General features: G+C 40.2%; 2 non-coding genes across 2 annotated transcripts; both read right to left on the bottom strand.

Annotated features, from left to right (window-relative positions):
• Positions 1 to 1,762: 1,762 nt before the first annotated feature.
• On the bottom strand, positions 1,763 to 1,870 carry LOC130958285 (small nucleolar RNA R71). Its single transcript, XR_009077415.1, has one exon. It is a non-coding gene; the product is annotated as a small nucleolar RNA R71 (small nucleolar RNA).
• Positions 1,871 to 10,370: 8,500 nt separating this feature from the next.
• On the bottom strand, positions 10,371 to 10,478 carry LOC130958284 (small nucleolar RNA R71). Its single transcript, XR_009077414.1, has one exon. It is a non-coding gene; the product is annotated as a small nucleolar RNA R71 (small nucleolar RNA).
• Between the last annotated feature and the right edge of the window lie 1,245 nt (positions 10,479 to 11,723).

Raw genomic sequence — 11,723 nt, 5'->3', positions numbered from 1 at the left:
TCGAAAAACACAAAAAAAAATTTAGAAAACCATAAAAACCAAAAATATTTGATGTTGCTTGCTTGAGTCTAGTGTCTCATCTTAAGTTTGGTGTCAATTGCATGCATTCATTCATGTGTCTTAAGGATCTTCAAGTAATTCTTGATGATTTCTTACTCTGATCTTTGAATTCTTTTGACTTGAAAGTTTATGTGTCTCATATGCATTCTCATTAGTGTCAGTAGTATATGAACTGCTAAGTTTGGTGTCTTGCATGCATTGTTATTTGATTCTTGTTGCATTTTGATTATTAAAAAATCCAAAAATATTTTTTATTTGTGTCTTTTCAAGTCAATAATACAAAGAATTGAAGATTCAGAACATACTGCAGAGGAATTTTACAGAAAAAGCTGGGCATTCAAAAATGCCCAGTGAAGAAGGCAGACTGGCGTTTAAACGCCAGCCAGGGTACCTGGTTGGGCGTTTAACGCCCAAAAAGGGTGCATTTTGGGCGTTAAACGCCAGAATGGATACCATTCTGGGCGTTTAACGCTAGGATGGTGCTAGGGGGAAGATTTTGTTTTTCAAATCAAATTTTTTTTTTAGTTTTCAAAGTTTTTCAAAATCAAATCTTTTTCAAATCATATCTTTTCAATCAAATGTTTTCAAAATCAATTTCTTTCCTTTTTTCAAAGATACTTACTAACAATTAATGATTTGATTGAACATCTCATATTTGTTGCCTTTTCTGTTGAGAAAGGTTTAATGTTTGAATCATATCTTTTCTTGTTAGGCAAGTCATTAATTTTTAAAATCAAATCTTTTTAAAATTGTTTTCAAATCATATCTTTTCAATCACATCTTTTTAAAACCAATCATATCTCCTCAACTACATCTTTTTCAAAATAGTTTTCAATCAAATCTTTTTGATTTCTAATTTAAAAATCTTTTTCAAAAATCACTTGATTTCTTTTCCACTTTATTTTCGAAAATCAATTAATGTTTTTCAAAATGTTTTCAAAATATTTTAATTAATTTCGAAAATCTTCTTCCCTCCTTCTCACATCCTTCTATTTATGGAGTACCACTCCTTCTCAATGCACAATTCGAACCTTATCTAAGTAAAGTTCGAATTCTTCTTCTCCTTCTTCTTTCTATTTCTCTTTTCCTCTGACACCTCAAGGAATCCCTATACTGTGACATAGAGGATTCCACATTTTCTTGTTCTCTTCTCTTTCATATGAGCAGGAGCAAGGACAAAGGCATTCTTGTTGAAGCTGACCCTGAACCCGAAAGGACCTTGAAGAGAAAGCTAAGAGAAGCCAAAGCACAACTCTCTTTAGAGGACCTGACCGAATTCTTCAAGGAAGAAGAAGACATGGCAGCCGAAAACAACAATAATGCAAACAATGCAAGGAAGGTGCTGGGTGACTTTACTGCACCTACTCCTGATTTTTATGGGAGAAGCATCTCTATCCCTGCCATTGGAGCAAACAACTTTGAGCTTAAGCCTCAATTAGTTTCTCTAATGCAACAGAATTGCAAGTTCCATGGACTTCCAATGGAAGATCCTCATCAGTTCTTAGCTGAATTCTTGCAAATCTGTGACACAGTCAAGACTAATGGGGTTGACCCTGAGGTCTATAGACTGATGCTATTCCCTTTTGCTGTAAGAGACAGAGCTAGAATATGGTTGGACTCTCAACCTAAAGAAAGCCTGGACTCTTGGGAAAAGCTAGTCAATGCCTTCTTGGCAAAGTTCCTTCCACCCCAAAGATGGAGTAAGCTTAGAGTGGAAGTCCAAACCTTCAGACAGAAGGATGGAGAATCCCTCTATGAAGCTTGGGAAAGATACAAACAATTGATCAGAAGATGTCCTTCTGACATGCTTTCTGAATGGAGCATCATAGGTATTTTCTATGATGGTCTCTCTGAACTGTCCAAGATGTCTTTGGATAGCTCTGCTGGAGGATCTCTTCATCTGAAGAAGACGCCTACAGAGGCTCAAGAGCTAATTGAAATGGTTGCAAATAACCAATTCATGTACACTTCTGAAAGGAATCCTATGAACAATGGGACAAGTCAGAAGAAAGGAGTTCTTGAGATTGATGCTCTGAATGCCATATTGGCTCAGAACAAGATATTGACTCAACAAGTCAATTTGATTTCTCAAAGTCTGTCTGGAATGCAAAATGCACCAAGCAGTACTAAGGAGGCTTCATCTGAGGAAGAAGCTTATGATCCTGAGAACCCTTCAATGGAAGAGGTGAATTACCTAGGAGAACCCTATGGTAACACCTATAATTCTTCATGGAGAAATCACCCAAATCTCTCATGGAAGAATCAAGAGAGACCTCAACAAGGTTTCAATAATAATGGTGGAAGAAACAGGTTTAACAATGGCAAACCTTTTCCATCATCTTCTCAGCAACAGACAGAGAATCCTAAGCAGAACCCCTCTGACTTAGCAACCATGGTCTCTGATCTAATTAAAACCACTCAAAGTTTCATGAATGAAACAAGGTCCTCCATTAGAAATTTGGAAGGACAAGTGGGACAGCTGAGCAAGAAAGTTACTGAACTCCCTCCAAGTACTCTTCCAAGCAACACAGAAGAAAATCCAAAAGGAGAGTGCAAAGCCATCAATATGGCCGAATTTGGAGAGGAAGGGGAGGAAGTGAACGCCACTGAGGAAGACCTCAGTGGGCGTGCACTAGCCTCCAATGAGTTCCCCAATGAGGAACCATGGGAATCTGAGACTCAACATGAGACCATAGAGATTCCATTGGACTTACTTTTGCCTTTCATGAGCTCTGATGAGTATTCTTCCTCTGAAGAGGATGAGTATGTCACTGAAGAGCAAGTTGCTAAGTACCTTGGAGCAATCATGAAGCTAAATGACAAGTTATTTGGAAATGAGACTTGGGAGGATGAACCTCCTTTGCTCACCAAAGAACTGGATAACTTGTCTAGGCAGAAATTACCTCAAAAGAGACAAGATCCTGGGAAGTTTTCCATACCTTGCACCATAGGCACCATGACCTTCAAGAAGGCTCTGTGACTTAGGGTCAAGTGTAAACCTCATGCCTCTCTCAGTAATGGAGAAGCTAGGGATCTTTGAGGTACAAGCTGCAAGAATCTCATTAGAGATGGCAGACAACTCAAGAAAACAAGCTCATGGACTTGTAGAGAATGTTTTGGTAAAGGTTGAAGACCACTACATTCCTGCTGATTTCATAGTCCTAGAGACTGGGAAGTGCATGGATGAAACCATCATCCTTGGCAGACCCTTCCTAGCCACAGCAAAGGCTGTGATTGATGTTGATGGAGGTGAACTGATCATTCAAGTGAATGAAGAATCCTTTGTGTTTAAGGCTCAAGGATATCCCTCTGTCACCATAGAGATGAAGCATGAAGAGCTTCTCTCAAATCAGAGTCAAGAAGAGCCCCCACAGTCAAACTCTAAGTTTGGTGTTGGGAGGCCACAACCAAACTCTAAGTTTGGTGTTGAACCCCCACATTCAAACTCTAAGTTTGGTGTTGGGAGGTTCCAACATTGCTCTGAGTATCTGTGAGGCTCCATGAGAGCCCTCTGTCAAGCTACTGACATTAAAGAAGCGCTTGTTGGGAGGCAACCCAATGATTATAATTTATATAGTTTCTTTTGTTATTTTATGTTTTTTGTAGGTTGATGATCATAAGAAGTCACAAAATCCATTGAAAAAGCAAAACAAAATGAAAAACAGGAAGAAAAAGCACACCCTGGAGGAAGAAGCTGCTGGCGTTCAAACGCCAGTAAGCCTAGCAGTTGGGCGTTTAACGCCCAGTCTGGCACCATTCTGGGCGTTTAACGCCAGAAAGGGGCACCAGACTGGCGTTAAACGCCAGAAAAGGGCAAGAACCTGGCGTTAAACGCCAGGAATGGGCACCAGCCCGGCGTTTAACGCCAGAAATGGCTCAAAACGTGATTTTGAGCAACATTTGGTGCAGGGATGACTTTTCCTTGACACCACAGGATCTGTGGACCCCACAGGACCCCCACCACCACTCTCTCTCTTCTTCCCCCATTCACCAATCACCTCAACATACCTCTTCCCCAAAAACCCTTCACCTATCAAATCCCATCTTTCTCTTCACCACTCACATCCATCCTTCATAAAACCCCACCAACCTCACCCTTCAAATTCAAACCACTTTCCCTCCCAAACCCACCCAATATGGCCGAACCCCATCTCCCCTCTCTCCTATAAATACCCTTCTTCACTCCTTCATTTTCACACAACCAATACACCACTTCTCCCCTCTTTGGCCGAATACACCACCATCTCCCTCTTCCTCATTTCTTCTTCTTCTACTCTCTTCTTTCTTCTTTTGCTCGAGGACGAGCAAACATTTTAAGTTTAGTGTGGTAAAAGCATTGCTTTTTCATAACCATTATGGCATCCAAGGCCGGAGAAACCTCTAGAAAGTGGAAAGGGAAGGCAAAAGCTTCCACCTCCGAGTCATGGGAGATGGATAGGTTCATCTCAAGGGTGCATCAAGACCACTTCTATGAAGTTGTGGCCTTGAAGAAGGTGATCCCCGAGGTCCCCTTTTCACTCAAAAAGGGCGAATATCCAGAGATCCGCCATGAGATCCAAAGAAGAGGTTGGGAAGTACTTACCAACCCCATTCAACAAGTTGGAATCTTGATGGTTCAAGAGTTCTATGCCAATGCATGGATCACCAAGAGCCATGATCAATGTATGAACCCGGATCCAAAGAATTATCTTACTATGGTTCGGGGGAAATACTTGGATTTTAGTCCGGAAAGTGTGAGGGTGGCGTTCAACTTGCCTATGATGCAAGGAGATGAACATCCTTACACAAGAAGGGTCAACTTTGATCAAAGGTTAGACCAAGTCCTCACAACCATATGTGAAGAGGGCGCACAATGGAAGAGAGATTCAAGAGGCAAGCCGGTCCAACTAAGAAGGCATGACCTCAAACCCGTGGCTAGAGGATGGTTGGAGTTTATCCAACGCTCAATCATTCCCACTAGCAACCGGTCCGAAGTTACTTTAGACCGGGCCATCATGATCCATAGCATCATGATTGGAGAAGAAGTGGAAGTTCATGAGGTCATAGCCCAAGAACTCTACAAGGTGGCGGATAAGTCCTCTACCTTGCAAGGTTAGCCTTTCCTCACCTCATTTGTCACCTCTGTTATTCAGTTGGAGTTGACATAGAGGGAGACATCACCATTGATGAGGACAAGCCCATTACCAAGAAAAGGATGGAGCACACAAGAGACCCCTCTCATCATGAGATCCCTGAGATGCCTCAAGGGATGCACTTCCCTCCACAAAACTATTGGGAGCAACTAAACACCTCCCTGGGAGAATTGAGTTCCAACATGGGACAACTAAGGGTGGAGCATCAAGAACACTCCATTCTCCTCCATGAAATAGAGAAGATCAAAGAATCATGAGAGAGGAGCAACAAAGGCAAGGAAGAGACATTGAGGAGCTCAAGCACTCCATAGGACCTTCAAGAGGAAGGAAGAGCCGCCATCACTAAGGTGGACCCGTTCCTTGATTTCCTTGTTCTTTATTCTTCTGTTTTTCGAATTTTAGTGCTTATGTTTATCCATGTTTGTGTCTTATGATCATTAGTGTCTTAGTGTCTATGCCTTAAAGTTATGAATGTCCTATGAATCCATCACCTTTCTTAAAATAAAAACGTGCTTATTGAAAAGGAAAAAGAATTGCATGAATTCTGAATTTATAACAAGTTTAATTATTTTGATGTGGTGGCAACACTTTTGTTCTCTGAATGTATGCTTGAACAGTGCATATGTCTTTGAATTTGTGGTTCATGAATGTTGGCTCTTGAAAGAATGATGAAAAAGGAGACATGTTACTGAGGATCTGAAAAATCATAAAATGATTCTTGAAGCAAGAAAAAGCAGTGAATACAAAAAAAAAGAGAAGAAGGAAGCAAACGAAAAAAAAAAAAAACCGAAAAGAAAAAAAAAAAGAGAAAAAGAAGAAGAAAGAAAAAGAGTTGTGATCCAGGCATAAGAGTGTGCTTAAGAACCCTGGACACCTCTAATTGGGGACTTTAGCAAAGCTGAGTCACATCTGAAAAGGTTCACCCAATTATATGTCTGTGGCATGTATGTATCCGGTGGTAATACTGGAAGACAGAGTGCTTTGGGCCACAGCCAAGACTCAATAAGTAGCTGTGTTCAAGAATCATCATACTTAACTAAGAGAATCAATAACACTATCTGGATTCTGAGTTCCTAAAGAAGCCAATCATTCTGAGTTTCAAAGGAGAAAGTGAGATGACAAAACTATTCAGAGGCAAAAAGCTAAAAGCCCCGCTCATCTAATTAATACTGATCTTCATAGATGTTTTTGGAGTTCATTGCATATTCTCTTCTTTTTATCTTATTTGATCTTTAGTTGCTTGGGGACAAGCAACAAATTAAGTTTGGTGTTGTGATGAGCGGATAATTTGTATGCTTTTTGGCATTGTTTTTAGTATGTTTTTAGTATGATCTAGTTAGTTTTTTAGTATATTTTTATTAGTTTTTAGTTAAAATTCACTTTTCTGGACTTTACTATGAGTTTGTGTGTTTTTCTGTGATTTCAGGTATTTTCTGGCTGAAATTGAGGGACCTGAGCAAAAATCTGATTCAGAGACTGAAAAGGACTGCAGATGCTGTTAGATTCTGACCTCCCTGCACTCGAAGTGGATTTTCTGGAGCTACAGAAGCCCAATTGACGCGCTCTCAACGGCGTTGGAAAGTAGACATCCTGGGCTTTCTAGAAATATATGATAGTCCATACTTTGCCCAAGATTTGATGGCCCAAACCGGCGTTCAAAGTCACCTACAGAAATTCCAGCGTTAAACGCCGGAACTGGCACCTAAATGGGAGTTAAACGCCCAAACTGGCATAAAAGCTGGCGTTTAACTCCAAGACAAGTCTCTCCACGAAAATGCTTCATTGCTCAGCCCAAGCACACACCAAGTGGGCCCGGAAGTGGATTTTTATGTCATTTACTCATCTCTGTACACCCTAGGCTACTAGTTTTATATAAGTAGGACCTTTTACTATTGTATTTTGTACACATCTTGGTAGCTATCTTCTAATTTTATGCTATCTTAGATCATTTGGGAGGCTGGCCATTCGGCCATGCCTAGACCTTGTTCTTATGTATTTTCAACGGTGGAGTTTCTACACACCATAGATTAAGGTGTGGAGCTCTGCTGTACCTCGAGTATTAATGCAATTACTATTGTTCTTCTATTCAATTCCACTTGTTCTTTACCAAGATATCACTTGTTCTTCAACTTGATGAAGGTGATGATTGACACTCATCATCATTCTCACCTATGAACAAGGTGACTGACAACCATTCTTGTTCTACAAGCATTCGAGGCTTGGTGAATATCTCTTGGATTCTTTAATCGGAATCTTCGTGGTATAGGCAAGAACTGATGCGGCATTCAAGAGAATCCGAAGGTCTAACCTTGTCTGTGGTATTCTGAGTAGGATTCAATGATTGAATGACTGTGACGTGCTTCAAACCTGTAACCTACTGGGCGTTAGTGACAGACGCAAAAGAGTGATTCTATTCCGGTAGGGGAGGGAACCACACGGTGATTGGCCACACTGTGACAGAGTGCGTGCATTAGCTTTCACTGCGAGGATGGGAGGTAGCCACTGACAACGGTGAAACCCTACACAAGCTTGCCATGGAAAGGAGTAAGAAGGATTGGATGGAGACAGTAGGAAAGCAGAGAGACGGAAGGGAAGGCATCTTCATGCACTTGTCTGAAGCTCTTACACCAATGATATACATAAGTATCCCTATCTTTATCTTTTATGTTATTTTCGTTCATCACTATACCCATTTGAGTCTGCCTGACTGAGATTTACAAGATGACCATAGCTTGCTTCATACCACCAATCTCCGTGGGATCGACCCTTACTCGCGTAAGGTTTATTACTTGGACGACCCTGTGCACTTGCTGGTTAGTTGTGCGAAGTTGTGTTTATGCCATGGTATTGAGCACCAAGTCTTTGGAGCCATTACCGGGGATTGTTCTGTGTAAAAGTATTGATCACAACTTCGTGCACCAAGTTTTTGGCGCCGTTGCCGGGGAATTAAATGTCCTAACTACAGTTTCGCATTTGTTCCCTGCAATAACAGTGCCATGTTTTGATCCGGCAACTTCACCAAGTTTTTGGCGCCGTTGCCGGGGATTGTTCTTGTGTATGGACAACTGACGGTTCATTTTGTTGCTTAGATTAGGCATTTATTTTTTTTTCGAAATTCTTGAAGATGAATTCTAGAGTTTCATGATGATTTGCTGAAATCTGGCTGGCTGAGAAGCCATGTCTAATCTCATTGGACCGAGGTTTCAACTTATCATCACAAGAGCTTGTTAATCTTGCTTTTGGAGCAGTGATTTGCTAAGGCTTGGCTGGCCTTTGGCCATGTCTAGTGTTTTGGACCGAAGCTTTCTTTGAAAGCTTGGCTGGCTGTGAAGTCATGTCTAATTCCTGGACCGGAGTCTTAGACTAGCATTGCACTGATTCCTGGAATTCTCATTAAGAATTTTGATGTTTTCACTTAATTTTCGAAAAACACAAAAAATTTAGAAAACCATAAAAACCAAAATATTTGATGTTGCTTGCTTGAGTCTAGTGTCTCATCTTAAGTTTGGTGTCAATTGCATGCATTCATTCATGTGTCTTAAGGATCTTCAAGTAATTCTTGATGATTTCTTACTCTGATCTTTGAATTCTTTTGACTTGAAAGTTTATGTGTCTCATATGCATTCTCATTAGTGTCAGTAGTATATGAACTGCTAAGTTTGGTGTCTTGCATGCATTGTTATTTGATTCTTGTTGCATTTTGATTATTAAAAAAATCCAAAAATATTTTTTATTTGTGTCTTTTCAAGTCAATAATACAAAGAATTGAAGATCAGAACATACTGCAGAGGAATTTTACAGAAAAGCTGGGCATTCAAAAATGCCCAGTGAAGAAGGCTGACTGGCGTTTAAACGCCAGCCAGGGTACCTGGTTGGGCGTTTAACGCCCAAAAAGGGTGCATTTTGGGCGTTAAACGCCAGAATGGATACCATTCTGGGCGTTTAACGCCAGGATGGTGCTAGGGGGAAGATTTTTTTTTCAAATCAAATTTTTTTTAGTTTTCAAAGTTTTTCAAAATCAAATCTTTTTCAAATCATATCTTTTCAATCAAATGTTTTCAAAATCAATTTCTTTCCTTTTTTCAAAGATACTTACTAACAATTAATGATTTGATTGAACATCTCATATTTGTTGCCTTTTCTGTTGAGAAAGGTTAATGTTTGAATCATATCTTTTCTGTTAGGCAAGTCATTAATTTTTAAAATCAAATCTTTTTAAAATTGTTTTCAAATCATATCTTTTTCAATCACATCTTTTTAAAACCAATCATATCTCCTCAACTACATCTTTTTCAAAATAGTTTTCAATCAAATCTTTTTGATTTCTAATTTAAAAATCTTTTTCAAAAATCACTTGATTTCTTTTCCACTTTTATTTTCGAAAATCAATTAATGTTTTTCAAAAATGTTTTCAAAATATTTTAATTAATTTTCGAAAATCTTCTTCCCTCCTTCTCACATCCTTCTATTTATGGAGTACCACTCCTTCTCAATGCACAATTCGAACCTTATCTAAGTAAAGTTCGAATTCTTCTTCTCCTTCTTCTTTCTATTTCTCTTTTCCTCTGACACCTCAAGGAATCTCTATACTGTGACATAGAGGATTCCACATTTTCTTGTTATCTTCTCTTTCATATGAGCAGGAGCAAGGACAAAGGCATTCTTGTTGAAGCTGACCCTGAACCCGAAAGGACCTTGAAGAGAAAGCTAAGAGAAGCCAAAGCACAACTCTCTTTAGAGGACCTGACCGAATTCTTCAAGGAAGAAGAAGACATGGCAGCCAAAAACAACAATAATGCAAACAATGCAAGGAAGGTGCTGGGTGACTTTACTGCACCTACTCCTGATTTTTATGGGAGAAGCATCTCTATCCCTGCCATTGGAGCAAACAACTTTGAGCTTAAGCCTCAATTAGTTTCTCTAATGCAACAGAATTGCAAGTTCCATGGACTTCCAATGGAAGATCCTCATCAGTTCTTAGCTGAATTCTTGCAAATCTGTGACACAGTCAAGACTAATGGGGTTGACCCTGAGGTCTATAGACTGATGCTATTCCCTTTTGCTGTAAGAGACAGAGCTAGAATATGGTTGGACTCTCAACCTAAAGAAAGCCTGGACTCTTGGGAAAAGCTAGTCAATGCCTTCTTGGCAAAGTTCTTTCCACCCCAAAGATGGAGTAAGCTTAGAGTGGAAGTCCAAACCTTCAGACAGAAGGATGGAGAATCCCTCTATGAAGCTTGGGAAAGATACAAACAATTGATCAGAAGATGTCCTTCTGACATGCTTTCTGAATGGAGCATCATAGGTATTTTCTATGATGGTCTCTCTGAACTGTCCAAGATGTCTTTGGATAGCTCTGCTGGAGGATCTCTTCATCTGAAGAAGACGCCTACAGAGGCTCAAGAGCTAATTGAAATGGTTGCAAATAACCAATTCATGTACACTTCTGAAAGGAATCCTGTGAACAATGGGACAAGTCAGAAGAAAGGAGTTCTTGAGATTGATGCTCTGAATGCCATATTGGCTCAGAACAAGATATTGACTCAACAAGTCAATTTGATTTCTCAAAGTCTGTCTGGAATGAAAAATGCACCAAGCAGTACTAAGGAGGCTTCATCTGAGGAAGAAGCTTATGATCCTGAGAACCCTTCAATGGAAGAGGTGAATTACCTAGGAGAACCCTATGGTAACACCTATAATTCTTCATGGAGAAATCACCAAATCTCTCATGGAAGAATCAAGAGAGACCTCAACAAGGTTTCAATAATAATGGTGGAAGAAACAGGTTTAACAATGGCAAACCTTTTCCATCATCTTCTCAGCAACAGACAGAGAATCCTAAGCAGAACCCCTCTGACTTAGCAACCATGGTCTCTGATCTAATTAAAACCACTCAAAGTTTCATGAATGAACAAGGTCCTCCATTAGGAATTTGGAAGGACAAGTGGGACAGCTGAGCAAGAAAGTTACTGAACTCCCTCCAAGTACTCTTCCAAGCAACACAGAAGAAAATCCAAAAGGAGAGTGCAAAGCCATCAATATGGCCGAATTTGGAGAGGAAGGGGAGGAAGTGAACGCCACTGAGGAAGACCTCAGTGGGCGTGCACTAGCCTCCAATGAGTTCCCCAATGAGGAACCATGGGAATCTGAGACTCAACATGAGACCATAGAGATTCCATTGGACTTACTTTTGCCTTTCATGAGCTCTGATGAGTATTCTTCCTCTGAAGAGGATGAGTATGTCACTGAAGAGCAAGTTGCTAAGTACCTTGGAGCAATCATGAAGCTAAATGACAAGTTATTTGGAAATGAGACTTGGGAGGATGAACCTCCTTTGCTCACCAAAGAACTGGATGACTTGTCTAGGCAGAAATTACCTCAAAAGAGACAAGATCCTGGGAAGTTTTCCATACCTTGCACCATAGGCACCATGACCTTCAAGAAGGCTCTGTGTGACTTAGGGTCAAGTGTAACCTCATGCCTCTCTCAGTAATGGAGAAGCTAGGGATCTTTGAGGTACAAGCTGCAAGA

This window comes from Arachis stenosperma, chromosome 10 (assembly GCF_014773155.1).
Source record: "Arachis stenosperma cultivar V10309 chromosome 10, arast.V10309.gnm1.PFL2, whole genome shotgun sequence".
In the NCBI taxonomy this organism is placed as follows: Eukaryota; Viridiplantae; Streptophyta; class Magnoliopsida; order Fabales; family Fabaceae; genus Arachis; species Arachis stenosperma.
The sequence above is the reverse complement of the archived record's forward strand: the minus strand, read 5'-3'. Positions and strand labels throughout refer to the sequence as shown.